Source organism: Panulirus ornatus, chromosome 56 (assembly GCF_036320965.1).
Source record: "Panulirus ornatus isolate Po-2019 chromosome 56, ASM3632096v1, whole genome shotgun sequence".
Classification (NCBI taxonomy): Eukaryota; Metazoa; Arthropoda; class Malacostraca; order Decapoda; family Palinuridae; genus Panulirus; species Panulirus ornatus.
Window position 1 is genome coordinate 20,032,423 of NC_092279.1, and position 11,486 is coordinate 20,043,908.

The following is an 11,486-nucleotide window of genomic DNA, read 5'->3' on the forward strand; positions in this document are numbered from 1 at the left end:
AACAAAAAGGAAAATGGAACGAATAAAACTAGAGGAAAATGGAAGATCTTATTAAAAACACGGGAGAAAATGGAACGAAAAATAAAGCTGAAGGAAAATGGAGTATCAGATTGAGAAAAAAAAGTGAAGAAAATGGAGGGAAAGAATAAACTGATGGAGGAAAATGGACTATTACATTTGAAAAAATGAGGTGAAGAAAATGGAACGAAAAAATAAAACTAGAGGAAAATGGAGTATCATACTGAACAAAAAGTGAAGAAAATGGAACGAAATAATAAGACTAGAGGAAAATGGAGTATCATACTGAACAAAAAGTGAAGAAAATGGAACGAAATAATAAGACTAGAGGAAAATGGAGTATCATACTGAACAAAAAGTGAAGAAAATGGAACGAAATAATAAGACTAGAGGAAAATGGAGTATCATACTGAAAAAAGTGAAGAAAATGGAGGGAGAGAATAAAACTGATCGAGGCAAATGGAGTATTAGATTAAAAAGGTGGTGTTCGTTAGCGTGCGTGAGGAGAGGAGCTGCCGCGAGCCAGGCACACACACGCCGGCGATTCATCAACTGTGTAATTGGATTAAGCAAGGGACGTCCAGCAGGGGTGTGGGGGCTGATAGACTGGGGGAGGGTCTGTGTGTGTGTGTGTGTGTGTGTGTTCAGGGAAATGATAGACTGTGTGTGTGTGTGTGTGTGTTCGGGGAATTGATAGACTGTGTGTGTGTGTGTGTGTGTTCAGGGAAATGATAGACTGTGTGTGTGTGTGTTCAGGGAAATGATAAACTGTGTGTATGTGCGCGCGCGCAGGGAAATGATAGACTGTGTGTGTGTGTGTGTGTGTGTGTGTGTGTGCAGGGAAATGATAGACTAGGGAGTGTGCGTGTGTAGGGAAATGATAAACTGTGTGTGTGTGGGTGTGGGTGTGTGATGCAGGGAACTCATAGACTGGGGGGAGTGTGTTTGTGATGCATGGGGGGGGGGGATGAGAGACGAGGGGAATGTTTGTGTGATGCAGGGGGCTGATAGACTAGGGGGAGTATGTTTGGAACAGGGGGTGGATAGACTTAGGGGAGGGGGGTACTCGTGTGTGGTGCAGGGACCTATAGACCAGGGGAGTGTGTATGTGTGTGGCAGGGGGCTGACAGACAGGGGAGTGTGTAGATTGTAAGGGGTTTACGTATTGGGGGAATGTGCGCGACGCACATACGGCGATAGACTTGGGGAGTGTGTGGAAGTCAGGGGGGCTTGTGTGAGGTACAGAGAGAATGCACTGAGGATATAAAGTAAGGAGAGCATGCAGTGAGTACTGGATGAAAGGTAGGGAGAGAATGCGATGATATGGGAGGTGGGGAGAGAATGCAGTGATATGTGAGGTGGATGGGGAGAGAATGCAGTGATATGTAAGCAGAGGAGAATGCAGTGATTTGTGAGGTGGATGGGGAGAGAATGCAGTGATATGTAAGCAGAGGAGAATGCAGTGATATGTGAGGTGGATGGGGAGAGAATGCAGTGATATGTAAGCAGAGGAGAATGCAGTGATATGTGAGGTGGATGGGGAGAGAATGCAGTGATATGTAAGCAGAGGAGAATGCAGTGATATGTGAGGTGGGTGGTGAGAGAATGCAGTGATATGTGAGGTGGGTGGTGAGAGAATGCAGTGATATGTGAGGTGGGGAGAGAACGCGTTGAAGGTATCGGGTGGGTATGGGGAGAACAGCAAGGGATAGATGAGATTGTTGAGGGATCAGGGGAGTGGGGAGCTGCGTGGAGAGAAGAGGATGAGGATGAGTAATGTAAGGTAGGGGAAGAGGAGGAGGAGGTGGGGAGGAATGGAGGAGGATTAGCTCTGCTTGAGTGAGTGGGGGGGGGGGCGGGAGACAAACATAGCGTGTTGGTTTGGGAGGGAAGATGAGGGGGAGTATGTGGAAGGGGAGGAGGGAGGTGAAGGGGAGGATAAACAGCCTGATAAAGACGCGAGTGAAGAGCGTGGCGAATAGACTGGTGAGAAGACTGGACAACCAGTCAGCGGCGGAGGCTGCAGAACGGGTGGGGGGACGAGACAGTCAGGGAGACCGGGGTCTGGGAGGGGAACGTGATATAAGAGACTGAGGTGAGGAGGGGATGGTGAACTGACGTGACGGGAAATAAAACCCCGTGGTGAAGCGGCGATGGTGATGATGATGAGGGATAGGACAAGAGGCGAGAACAGAGAGAGAGAGAGAGAGAGAGAGAGAGAGAGAGAGAGAGAGAGAGAGAGAGAGAGCAAGCATGGACTAACTGCGGTGCCCTTGACGTGGTGAGGTAGTTCCCAGGCGAAGCGAGGGTACGGGGAAGTGCCTCCGGGAGGAGCTGCAGTTAAGGAGAGCGTCGGGCGTTGGCGTTGCCGCAGTACAAGTATGTGCAGTGGAGACGATGCAGTAGGCATAGTATGAGATGCACCGTTATTGTAGAGGAGCACGTGGAGGAGGTTATGTGGGAAGGCAAGTGTCTTGAGGACACGCAGCAGTAAGGTAAGTGTCCTAGGGACACATAGCTGTAGGGTAAGTGTCCTAGGGACACGCAGAAGTAAGGTAAGTGTACTAGGGACACATAGCAGTAAGTGTCATAGGGACACATAGCAGTAAGGTAAGTGTCCTGGGGACACGCAGTAGTAAGGTAAGTGTCCTGGGGACACGCAGCAGTAAGGTAAGTGTCCTGGGGACACGCAGCAGTAAGGCAAGTGTCCTGGGGACACGCAATAGAAAGGCAAGTACCTTCAGGACACGTAGCAGTTGGGCGTAGGCATGTTGGAGAGACCCTCAGCACTTGAGGAGGGTGGGAGTCGTAGAGGGGCGCTGCTGTAGAGGAAGTTACCTTTTAGGGGTACTACTTGAAGGTATTGCCTCTAAATTGGCGCCCTTAGGAGAGACGCCAATTTAGAGAAAACGTCTGAGGGAGGCGCTGCAGCAGGAGTGGCGAAGCGCGACATAAGATGGAGCGCCTTGGGTGAGTGCTAAGCAATCAGGGTAATGTCCGGAGGAACTACATCAACAGGGTTCGGCGTCTAGGGGGAGGCGCTGCATGAGGGGAATGCCCGACGGGAATAGTAGACGGAGGGGAGGTAGACAGAAGCAAGAGGTGTTCCATGACAGTAGACAGATACTACAATACCGTTGAGAGAGGACTTCTCTGTGACTCGGCTTAGATCGTGATGGCTGTAGTGTGAGAGGAAAAGTGAGGGAAGGAGGGAAAATGTGGGAGGGGGAGAAGAATGAGGAGGAGGAGGATTGCGACTAAGAGAACAATAAGATATGAGGGAGGAGGTGCAACGGATAGCGGGGATGGAGGGAGGGGTTTAACAAGGCGGAAAGAGGGAGGGTGGTGATGTGAAAGAGGGGTTTTTGGGAGGGTTGGGTGTGCGGTAACAAGGAGAAAGAGAGGGAGGAGGGTGTGGGACTCCGCCATCATGGTGGTAGAGAGGGAGGAGGAAAGTCTACAAAGCTGGAAAGGCGTCTCTATAGCCATGACCAAAGAATGATTCCACGAGGGAAAATATAGTATTTCAAAATACGAGAATGCTATCAAAAATTATATGTCTTGTCTGCATTCCCCTCTTATGATATCCACTTTTCGAAATCAAAAGATAGTGAATCTTTCCTCAAGTTTTGTAGTCTGTGTAGAACATTTGCCACAAGAGATCATTTCGCTGTGCATCATAATTTTCAGAGGCTTAGATACGCCATGGCTCATCATATGATAGTTGATTTAGAATTTTTTTTTGTAACCTTCTTGGTCAAAATTCCCTCTTATTATTTTGGCCGTTCGCTGCCGCGTGCTGAGAGATTATTCACCGATACGTATCATTTTTTTTCACTGACTTGACGCCTCGCGAATAAAGACTGGTTGGTTGATTGGGGGGGATTAGCGACGGAGCCAGTTTTTATCCTCCAGGCTAAGGAGGAAAAGAGGAGAGAGAGCCTGGGACGCGCAGTGTATCCTCACCTCAGCTCTGTGCTGCCCATAACAGAAACATAATAGACAGCACAAAAAAAGATATATGAAACCTGATGTAACAACTACAACTACCCCTACGACCATGACAGTCATCACATTACAGTTTACTTATGTGGATGTGTTCTACAACATCAACATGTAGACTTTGGAAGACACGTATTGTATGATACAGCTGTGTTCATGCATACGTATCTTCTTGGATTTAATGGTTTAACAGCTTCTGTGTAGTCATAAAGATAGGATCTGAACAGCTTTCATTTCCCCCGCCTCCAACGACCTAATCAAGGCTATCTAGTGAACGCTATATATATATATATATATATATATATATATATATATATATATATATATATATATATAGATAGATAGATAGATAGATAGATAGATAACCTAGCTCAAGGCAGGTACCCAGTTCATTGACCAACCCCTGAGTGAGGATGAACAGCTGGGTTGACTGTGGGCCTACTGCCCTAAACGGGATCCGAACCTTGGCACTCGACCCAGGGAGTAGATCCGTAAATACATCACGGTAACGCTGGGGCTGGAGTTAAGGAATTTGGACAAAGGAAATGGTGACAAGGATGGGAACTATGAACCAGAGGAGAAGACCAGAAGTTGTCCGGGTGGCTGTTTGTGGAGTATATGGCTCACTTGGAGGGGGAGTGTATGCCTTTAAAAGACTCACCGGCCAAGCTCTGCCTGTCGGGTTTGTGTCCTCGGGGTGCCACAACTGGCACAGACCGGGTGTGTTTTGTCGGATGTACCAATATTGGCACAGGTGCGGCCCGTTAATGACTGTGACTAATGAGTTCAGTGGGTTCCTTGTAAGTGGTTGTATGTATAAAACTGTGAAATCATAAATGGAACTATGTTATACTTAGTAACGTGTAAGTTTCATTCATACTTCATTACATTACTGAAGCAGAGTAATGCGGATTGGATTGAAAATAATATATTTCATTTCTTTTAGGACACCTCATTTCCGGAACCATTCTCTTAAAAACATCGTCTGTCCAGACAAGCGGGGTCATATTATTACAGCCAGTAGAGACTTTGTGGCAAAGGACATTGATAACGAATATTAATAACCTTTACTTACTGGTATAAGGTAACATGTATTACATACGGATTACATTTATGAAATAATTACAACTTTCTTGAAAAAAAGAAAACAAAGTATATACTCCCATGAGTACGGGGAGTCTTGAGGTACTTTGTTGAATGGAGTTTTTAAAGAAAACGGAGAATATGAGATGGGGACCTTCCGTAGCTGGAACAGTTAACCCCCCACCACCTCGGCGGAGTTCCCCCGGATGGCTATCATCTCCAAATTTAGTCAGAAAATGCGGAGAATTAAGAGTATTTTCCACTCGGGCTTTGGGGAATTTCATCAGAAGACTTCGAGATTTAATTTCGTTTTCCTTCCCCCCAAACCATTTTTCCCCCTAAAAGAAAAGCGTGAGATTTAAATTCTTAGGAAGTGGTTCTGTGTTCAGTCTTTTTTTTTTTTTTTTCGTCTTTGCATTGTCTCGCTTTTTTCTAATTCGGTCAATCTTTCTTTCCTGCTTTGCTGCAGACTTTGTTGTCAGCGTGATAACCAATAAGAAGATATTGGATGATAACCAATGAGAAGATATTGGATTTATTCTGTTTATCGATGTTTTATTCTATTCTATTCTTTTTTTTTTGGCATAAACTTTTAAGAACTTAAGGGAGAACTTAACCAAGCAGTTCGGGAATGCCTGGTAATTTCCCCCCCGTCTCTTTAATTAAATCTATTACCGCCTCGGCTATTTAACCCTCTTCTCGATTCCAGCCATTTTCCCCCCCACCCACACCCCACCTCCAGACTCTAAATCTTTTTTCCCCCGCGTCCCACATACCAAAGACGGACAAAGCCTCGGACGTCACTCAAAATGACAGACCAATTGCCTTTGAGGTTGGGACGTAAGGAGGGAAGGGAAATGACTTCGCGATGATTCTGATGGTATTTATGTGTTTTCTCAGGTTGGTTGGCCTCTCCGCCCACAATTGTGTGGCCCCGGGAGGTATTGAGTATAAACGTGATATTTGTGCTCTGGAATTTAAGATAAGTGGCTACTTATTTCTCACGTTTTGAGTTGAGGGAATTTCGGGGAATTTTTGAGGTACGTTGCTTGGAATGGTTGTGAGCCACCCATGGTGTATATGTATATGTGTATTCTGCAGCATTCTATAGTGTGTATGTATCCTAGAATATTGTGTCTTGTGTATCCTGGAGCATTTCGTTATATAAACGTCCCAGAGCGTTTCCCAGTGTACATACCGAACGATCGCATTTACTTTTAGAGGAATCTGTCGGTGTCTCAGATGACGATGCTCGAACATTTATATTTACGTACAGACACATGCTGTATACGCATACATATCTTTATTTCTTCGTAGAGTTACATATTTCAGAAACAAATCGTTTCGAGAATATATGACGAAGGGAAGTAAACAGTTAGTGTTCACTGCTATTAATGGCATCCCCGTTTTCTATATCTGGCAAGATGTTCCGACATTAATCTTTGTGTCACTGTCATTGCGATTAATGTGATTAGATTTGTTAGGTATTTTAGAGGAATATGAAACAATCGCTATCCGTTGTGATTACATACATATCCTGCGCATTACGTGATTTTCAATCGATAACCGTTGAAATTGCACACATATCCTGCGCATTTACTGAAAGAGAACGTATTTGTCGGGTCCCTGGCCCGTTCTTCCCTTGGCCCGAATGCCGGTACAGTGCGACAAGACGATGTAGAAGCGAGGAACAATTTTTTGGTGGGTGTTCCAAGAATGAATCTAATTCCCATCGGGAGGGGGGTGGGTTATACCCCTCCTGCCTCTGATGACGTTAGAGGCAATAGATTCTCTCGTTGTTTACTCGCGGAACAAAGGAAGATTTCTGGGAAATAAGCGAGCAATTAATTTTCCCGGAAAATTATGCGCCAGTATCCTTATGCAACTCGCTTTCAGGGGAGGTGGTCCCCCCCCCCCCCTCTCTCTCTCTCTCTCTCTCTCTCTCTCTCTCTCTCTCTCTCTCTCTCCGTCAAGCATATGTGGTGGCGGTGGTGGGGCCCGCCTCCTGACGCTGCCACTAATGTCTGGGTCTCCTCCCTACATTAACAAATCGGATTATACTAATTGTTGGGTTGAGCCGCCGCCAGGGGGGCCCGGCTCCCCCCCGCCTCCTTAATTCAGATCGCTGGGAGAAGGGGGAAGATCAAGGGAAGGGGGTGAGGTTGTAGATGACAGGAAAGGGGGAAGTTAGAGATGTAGGGAAGGGGGAAGGTTAGAGATGAGGGGAAAGAGGGAAGTGCAATATGATGGAATGGGAGGAAAATGGGTAGAAGATGGGAAATGGGAATAAACAGGAAAAGAAAGAGAAGAGATAAGAAAACGGAGGAAGGTGAGAGATGAGGGGATGGGAAGAAGAGAGCGATGGGGAAGGAAGGAGATGAGAAATGAGGAAAGGAAGAGGTGGGGAATGAACTGAGGTGATGCGGACCTCAAGAGAAGAAGAGGAAACGGACATGGGGTAAAGGGTGACCATGTTTTATTGTCAGCAGTGATGGTATGTATCACTGCCAGCAGTGATGCTGTGTATGACTGTCAGCAGTGATGCTGTGTATGATTGTCAGCAGTAATGGTATGTACCACTGCCAACAGTGATGCTGTGTATGACTGTCAGCAGTGATGCTGTGTATGATTGTCAGCAGTAATGGTATGTACCACTGCCAACAGTGATGCTGTGTATGACGGTCAGCAGTGATGCTGTGTATGATTGTCAGCAGTAATGGTATGTACCACTGCCAACAGTGATGCTGTGCATGACTGTCAGCAGTGATGCTGTGTATGATTGTCAGCAGTAATGGTATGTACCACTGCCAACAGTGATGCTGTGTATGACTGTCAGCAGTGATGGTAATACATATCTGTCAGCAGAGACAGTATGCATCAGTACCAAGAATGGTATGTATCAGTGGTGGCAGTGATGATATGAATCAGTGCCAGGACTTGTGTGTATCACTGCCATTTTTGTCATACAGCGAAACGATTCCAGTTGCGAAAAATCTTAACAGTGTATTAGTGTCAGATGTGATGACGTGTGTCACTGTCATCTGTTGATAGTACATATTACTTCCAGATATACAGCATTCCGCATCACCGCCTTAAGTATTATGGCTGTATGTGGCAATCTGTATCAGTGTCAGGGGTCTGATGGGATAGCCTGTGGGCATTTATGTTTTCATATAGATCCCCAACACAATCTCATGCGATTTATTGGAGTTAATGTCCGTCGGTTTGGAGGAGGCGGAGGAGGAAGGGAATATGGACGGAATCTGGGAAGCGGGGTATTGGCTGTGTTTCCAGTGGAAAGTTTCCCCGTTCCATCATGCAAGAATATCCTTTTCCTTCGACTGGAACTCTGCCCTTTTCCACCTCCCAGTATGTTTACAAGTTCTCCAGGATGTGGGTCGTCTATTGGGGTTTCCGTCAGGAGGGAGTGGTACAAGGAGCAGTTAGCAAGCAGGTAGGAAAGGAGCGTGGGTAATTCAGGAGTGGAAGGGGACCGAGTGAAGCTGAGATGAGGAGAGAGAGAGAGAGAGAGAGAGGGAGGATATATGGGAGGAGAGAGAGAGAGAGAGAGAGAGAGAGAGGATATTATGGGGAGGAGAGGGGATGCTTCGGTGTGAGAGAGAGAGAGAGAGAGAGAGAGAGAGAGAGAGAGAGAGAGAGAGAGAACTAAGAGAGAATGGGATCTAAGCCTCTCGCGTCATTACGCATTATTCGCTTAGCGGAGATTACCTCTGTTGCCGACGTGATCTTATTGTAGCGTCCACCACTGTCGCATCCTCTTCCTGATGGCGATCATGTCGGCCTCAGAGGGGGAAGGGGGGTTTACGTCGGTTTAAATACCGCGGATGTTCTACCAACCATCTCCGTCGTCAGCTGGTCGGGTCTTAGTGCGAGACGAGCTCCACGTCCACTAAATCTGTATCAGTCCTTGCTAGTGGCAGCAGTGTTATTTACTTTATAGATTAGAATGATGGAGGTAAAGGCGATTACGTTGCCGATTTGTGGAGACACACGGGACTGACTACACGACTCCGCCACGGGAGTTGAAATTACCATTTATAAAGACTAGACGGTCTCTTGTTAAATTGAAAATTATTACACACAGACGAGGTTCAGCGTTTCTGACCATGAGTCAGTATGGGCTAGCCCGAGGTCGGATCCTCATGGATTCGAACCCAGGGCATGGCAGTCGACCTACACCCAACCCAGATGTTCATCCTCCCCTCGGGGGCTGGTCGATAAATGGGTACCTGGCTTAGGCTGGTGTGTGTGTGTGTGTGTGTGTGTGTGTGTGTGTGTACATACATAGGAAAGGAGACATGGCACATATATGCAAGGTTAGGAGACGGGGGCAACACGAGCGTAAAACTCTTTCCCCGTAATACTCGGATAGTAATCACACTAAACACTGACGTGAGCTTTTCTGCCTGGTTTCCAAACTCTTCATTTTCTTTGGACAGTTGAGGATTATGCTAAGTTCCTTCTTCCTTCAAACGTAAACATATTTCTCTGGAAATTATGTTGGAGAATTAACTCTCCTTTAACTTGTACATCACTCATGATAATGACTTAAAGGGTAATCATATACTTAAAACTTTTGCAGCTGTTAAGTAAACCTTGATACCTTGCTGCAGATAAACTTATAAACTACGCTCGGGCGAGAGAGAGAGAAAAAAAATGTAAAACCATATTTGCTCGATGTATGGCAGGTCCCTGGATGAATTATTCATACATATTCATATATACATCGGACCAAAATGTCATCCACTTGGGTTCTTGGGAAGAGGATTCCCTACAAACATAACATTTCCTCATGGAAAAGAGAAGAACATATTGGCCATCAAGATATCTCCTACATAAGACGGAAACGAGGCTAGGCTATTGCAGGCTTACAAGAAATCATTAAGGTTTTATGTATATATATATGAATAAATAAATAAATATATATATATATATATGTATATATATATATATATATATATATATATATATATATATATAAGGATAGTTATTTAAAATGTAACCTTATTTATCGAGTAGTGGGGAGCACGGCTGTCCATGTTGGCAGATATTGATAGCACAGAGGAGTGGCCGGGTTGGTATTCAGAACAGCCTCACAAATACCTATGTAATAACGTCCACCTGTCCATTCAGTGAGAAATTGAGTCGTAGATCAAATGTCACGTTCACCGAACGATGCATAATGGAGAATGGTGTTTAATTTTGTCTCTTTCATATTCCATTCGCGTAAAGCCGTTTATCCTTTGAATCTCAGTAAAGAATTAGATGGTTTACATCTCTTTAGGACAAATGTTCAGTTAGAACTGCTGTCTTATTACTCCCTGGATGAAATGGTACTCTGGTGATTGTGTCATTACCTATTTGTACATAGAGCTTTTTAAATTTATGTATGCTCTCTGCATTGACCATGTATTCAGTCATTCGGTTCCATTCATCCACCATTCACATTATAAAGCACTTCTTTTTCATTTTGTTTAAACATGTATCTTGCTCAATTTCATGTTATGTCCTCGTGTTGCTGTATCCTACTACCAACTCTCGCAGAACTTGATCACCGCCCAAGTCATCGATGTTATGCAAATTTGAAGGACGTGCACGTTATATGTTGTACATGACGTATGCACACATCCCTGCACGTGAATGTGTGCGGGCACCAGTTTGTACATCTGGTTGTCAAACCCGTTCTACATATTGTACACGTCAGTCGCCCCTCGACCAACATGGCAAACCTGATGACTCTATGTAATGTACTGCGTTTCCACTCATGCCAATTTACCATTTTTTTTTAGCAACCGGTCGAATTTTTATTGGAAATAATTTGAAAGGGTAATCACACCTCAATTTTCAGATGAATGAAATCGGGATTGCGCTGGAATAGGGTCACTGAAGCTGATGTAATTTGGGACCCTGTTAATACGGGTAATGTATTCTACTACACGTGTAGGGTCCCAGTCTCGTAATCTTTCTGTAACGCACAGTTTCATGGATTGTTGAATGTTTTCCACATCCATGGCTACTTTACTCAGAGAGTTACATTCGTCTCTTACTCTGCTACATCTTTTATTTATTTTCTCATTTTTTCTACTGTGCCAGTGATCGGTTTCTCAGGCTCATTACAAACTGTTATACGTTGACGTCGCAAGATCCAGCTACTGTCTTCAAAGCTAAGATTAAGTCCTCTAATGTCCTTATTTCCTTCAGTACTTACATCCCCTGCAGCCTAGCCCCGTAGGACTGATATTTGAAGTAGTTTTACTGTTTCTTACTTTGGATCTGGACACTGTCTGTCCAGGAAATCTCTATACGTTCCCTTAAGTAGGGTAACCTAAATGGTGCTTGTATGCTGCTGCAATCTCTTTGTC